Here is a 5,453-nt window from a genome sequence, read left to right as displayed (position 1 = left end):
TTTTTTTTCTGATTGATCCTTTTCCAAAGAAGTATTCAGATATTTGTCTTCAATCTCATTAATTCTGTCTTCCATTCCATCAATTCTATTCCTTTACCCTTCCAATGTATTATGTATTTCTGACAATTTAGTATTAATCTTCTGGATTTCTATCTGTAGATTTAGAATCATTTCTAATGTTTCATTGATTTTGTCATTTTGTTCTTGGATTTTCTTCCAAAATTCTTCTAAGATTTTTTCTGTGTTTTCTTTGGTCTGTCTCTCAATCCTTTGAAGAAACCTAAAGATAATTCTTTTGAATTCCTTATCAGAGAGTTCCAATGCTGCTTCTTCCTTAAGAATGTGTTCTGGGGCTGTATCCTGCTGCCTTGTTTCTACCACTTTATCCTGCTTCTTTGTGTGGACTATGATGGTTTGTTTTCTTCAAGGCATCATGGTGTTGTTGTATTTAGATCTCTGTTGACTGTGAAGAGCAGCCAAGGGTCATTCAGGCTTTTCTTGGTGGTTTTTTTATCATCATCCCATTGGTGGAGAAGGAGGTAATGGCTGTCACTCAGTAAGTGAAGTTGCAGGAAGTGTGGGTGTAGTTGTGTTTTATGGGGACTGTTGCTGTCTCCCACTCAGTTAGCCAAAAATTACAATTGAATAGCCATCAAAAAACTAAAAGCACATAGACAAAAGTCACACCATGTAATCACACAGGAACAGTAACCAAAAAGAGAAAAAAGGGAAAAAGAAGAAGAAAAAACAAGAAAACCTGCAATATCTGGGGATAGGGTACTAAGAGAAAAAAAGTAGAGAAGAAGAATAATTAAGGAAAAAAATGGGAAAAAATGAAAAAAGAAAAACAACAAACATGCTTAACTGTGAGAAAAAAGGGGAAAAAAACAAAAAAACAAACTTAAATTAAAAAAAAAAAAATTCAACCAGGAACAGGGAAAAGAAAAAATGCTGAAAACTAGGACTTGGGAGGGAAAGATTAAGAATAATAGTAAAAAGGACAAAAGTATTAATAATAATAGTTGTTTTAAAACAGACAAATACAAGCACACTAATCACCAGAAAAAAGTAAGTTAAAAAAAAAAAGAAATAAAAAAAGAGGAAAATAAATTGGTGGAGGACAGGTCAGGGCACCCAGGCTCTGTCTGAGCACAGAGTGTGATGGAGTTCCTGTGGGACCAGAAAGTAGGTGGGAGTGGAGGATGGCCGTACCTCCATTCACCAAGCAGGTGTAGGGTATAAAATTAAGTAGAGGAATGTCATACCTTTTCAGTCTTGCAGGTCTGGAGCATCCTTGGGGTTGCTGGAAAACAGAACATGTTCTTAAGCCCCAGGAATCTCTGAGAGTGCTATCTCTTTAAATATCCAAAATAGTGAAGCTGCTTTTAAACATTCAAAGTGGCTGCGTCCTCTGGCCCGGCAAAAGTCCACAGCTCAGCCCACCTTTCTCTTCACCTTCTCCGTTTATTCCCCAGCCACCAGAGCAGTCCTCCATGCAGTCCCTGGCTAGCAGGCTGATTTTTAGGTTAATTCTTAGGTCCCACCACCACTCGGCACTCTGAAAGTTGTCTGTGCCATGACGTCAGGATCCCTTAGTTTCACTGCCAGACCGCAGCTCTGTCTGTCTTCTTTTTTGGTATTTTCATGCATATTCTTCTGCTAGTTGGGATTTAGTCCATTTCTATATCTTTCCCTTCAAGGCTCAGGGGTCCAGGATTATCTTCTGTGTCTGTGTTAATTGGTTTCCCTTTTCTTTGTTGAAGAGGGTCTGTGCAGTCTTTCTGCCTAGTCCACCATCTTACCAGAACTCAAGAATTCTTTATAGTAAGACATAAAAAAAAAAAAAAAGTATTGTTAATTTTTTGTCTCAAATTTCACTTGCAGTTATGTTTAAAAATATGAAAAAAGAAATATTTATAAGTCATTTTCTTCTAGATTTCTTTCAGATATAATAAAAAATAAATGTTGATGACACACTATGATAGATTTAATGTAGATTTTTTAAAAGATAGCCAATTTAAGTATTATTAAAAATGTAGTTACACCTGATCTATTTTTTACAATTAGGTTTGTCAAATCAATCAGTGAGAAATAATGAATGACAAAATAACGGTTTGTGATACTAATCATTACTACATATCATGAGATCAGTTTAAATCAAAAAAGGTTTACCAAATTATGTATCAAAAATCTCTTATGATTCTTTTTGTTTATAGTAACAAGAAAGGTTGCACCAAATATGGGGAAGTTTGTGCAGCATGATCTAAGTAACTGAAGTCAATAAGCTATAGATAGGTAAAATGTATGAATGGGCAAATGCTAGGCTTCATATTGTTTTGAAACAATAATAACAATGAGAAAAAGTGAGTGAAGCTTAGCTCGTAAAACTAAATAGACATAACCACTCACCTCATGGAATTAGTTCTCTTGGTTCAGGGGCTTAGGACCATGATCTCATGAAACAATTGGCACAATATAGTTCTAAAGATTTGTTCTATCTCCTGGTATTGGTCTTAAAATCTTGTAACTGAAATAAAACTATTGGTTTTTATTTGCCTGGAACAAAAGAGAAGGAAGGAAATGTAAGAATCAAAGAAGAAACTAGACTACAAGACCAAATGTCTACATGAACCACACTGTCTCATCCACCTCAAAAGTAGGAGAATTAGATGGTATCCTACCACCACATCTGAATGTTATGATCAGGAACACAATAGATGAATCTTGCTGAAAATGGAAACAAATATTGAATAGAATTTAACTTTCTTAAAGAATCCAGATTTACTAGACCTATTGATGCTGGAGTAGTCCTCAAGAATACAGCCCTGAGTTACTTTTCAAGCCTCAAATAGAAATTCTCCCCTAATGTCACCTTTAACTAAGTAACAGTTTAATCCAAAAAATAAAGATTGTCACCCTTGGGTATTGTGACTATTTTTTAAAAATTAACTATATAAGATCAAAGTCTTATCAGCTATTTCAAAACATAGGTGAGAAGGTTAGGGGCAGGGAGATTAAATAAATGTAAGTGAAACAACTAGAACAGAACTAACCAGAATGTCGACACAATGTGAAGAATGTAATCAATGACACCGATCATATAGAAATTGTGTAATGGGAGCAGATTTTGCTGTATATATTTTCACCAAAAATAAAATTAAATAAAAAAGAAAAAAAATTTTCCTAAGTCCATACACTCATGGACAACTGATTAACTCCAAGCGTGCCAACTGTATTCAATGTGGATAGAATAATCTTTTCAACAAGTGGTGCTGGGACAACTGAATCTCTGGATGCAAAAGAATGAAGCTGGACCCATACCTCACACCATATATGAAAATTAGCACAAAATGGATCAATGCCCTAATTATAAGAACAAATTCCGTAATACTCATAGGTGAAAACATAGGAATAAAATTTCAAAACCATGTTTTGAAATTAGATTTTTAGATATGACACAAAAAAAGCATAAGCAGCAGAAGAAAAAATAAATTGGACATCATCAAAATTAAAACACTTTGTACATCAAAGAACTTTAGCAAATAAAACAATTATACAAAGCAAGACTACTTTGAAATGCCATAATTCCAGGGTGGGGGGGAAGATTGTTTCTGTTATTATTAGGTCCCAATGAGTTGGCTCCAACTCATAGCGACACTATATACAGTAGAATGAAATGCTACCAGGTCGTGCACCATCCTCACAATCCTTGCTATACTGGAATCCATTGCTACAGTCACTGTGTCAATCTATGTCAGTGAGAGCCTTCCCCTTTTTCATTGACCCTCCACTTTACCAAGCATAATATCTTTCTCCAGAGAATTGTTCCTTCTAACAACATGACCAAAGTAGGTGAGACGAAGTCTGGCCATTCTCACTTCCAAAGAGTATTTTGGCTGCATTTCTTCCAGGGCATATTTGTTCATTCTTCTGGCAGTCCATGGTATTTTCAGTATTCTTCACCAACACCATATTCAAAGGCTTCAAATCTTCTTCTATTTTCCTTATTCTTTTTCCAGGTTTCACATGGATATGAGGCAATTGAAAATATCATGGCTTGTGTCTTGGGAGGTGGGGAGTTTAAATGAGATTACCAGCTGTTATTTCTGAAAAACATTATTGAAACCTAAGTTTAATTTGTCTTGCTTTCATGCTCTGAGCTTGTTGTTTGAAGAATATATAATCTCTATCCATGAAAACCCATTTTTAAAATCAGCAAAAGATATCAAGACTGATATTGAATCTGTTTAACCTAGTGCTGATTATATTGTAGATGCTCAAAAAGTACATATTAATGGATTAATACCAGAAAAAATATATTACTGACTGGTCATTTTCCAGGAAGCCTTCCAATATTGTTTGCTTCATTTCAAATCAAGTTCATAATTTGATTTGATGTAACTTAATTTTGTAATAATGCTTTTTAGATCTCAGACTGGCACAATTACTTTGTTGTTTTTCATATTATTCATGTGCAGCTCTGCTTGGCTTCATAATTAAACTCTGAGTAAAAGGCTCTCACTGAAGTTGCATTTATTTGATAGTTTCTCTGTTTAACTATTTACAGATGTTCCATTTCTTCTCTTAGCTTAGCTTATCAAGTTAACTGCCACATTAGTTTTTGATTAATCAAATACTCACAAAATAAATGAAAGCCTACCTTTGAGAATCCAGTAGAAATCCTTGAATTTACTAATAGAAAAATATGTTACATACAGATGAAATATGCTGTAGGAAGCTGATCTATGTGTGATTTTATGAATCAAATGTTATACTACTTTTGAATTTCTGAAAAAACATAAATTATATAACTAATGTGTATTTATATGTTTTGAAAAATAATGAGACAACATGGGAAGAAGATAAACATTTTAGGAAGACAAATATCATTTTTAAATTGTCATTCATTGATCATACTTCTAACATAGGTGCTCAGTTGGAGACAAGGTTAAAAAGAAAAAAAGCAGAACTTGATTTTAAATAGTTAACAGCCACTTAAACAAGTAGAATGATAAAGCATGATCAATGCTTTAATGACTGTGGCAGAAATTACTATAATAATTTTTTGAAAACCAGATATTTACTGTCTTTCTTTCCCTCTATTTTCTACAAAATATAATTTATAAGCAAAGTCTAATTACATGGTCACTACTTTTCTGAAAATAGGCATAGTTGGAGCTGCGGAATTGGTGATGCCAGCGAGACATTAATTTGATTTAAAAACACAAGAACCTAGAAAAAATCTTCATTAATTGATAAGAAAGTTGGAAGATTGGGGTCAATGACAGGAGGGAGGAATTTGAAACAAATAGCTAAATTGCAGTGCAGTAGAGAAATGTGAGGAAGATATTATAAAGGGTAAAACTTCAATTGGATGAAGAAAGAGGAAATCAGATTATTGGAAAGTACTGAAGGGTGACTTGTGGTGCAACCTCTCCTGTCAAGAATCCTTC

Source organism: Orycteropus afer, unplaced genomic scaffold (genome assembly GCF_000298275.1).
Source record: "Orycteropus afer afer isolate SDZICR_OR568_19922 unplaced genomic scaffold, OryAfe1.0 scaffold00102, whole genome shotgun sequence".
In the NCBI taxonomy this organism is placed as follows: domain Eukaryota; kingdom Metazoa; phylum Chordata; class Mammalia; order Tubulidentata; family Orycteropodidae; genus Orycteropus; species Orycteropus afer.
The sequence above is the reverse complement of the archived record's forward strand: the minus strand, read 5'-3'. Positions refer to the sequence as shown.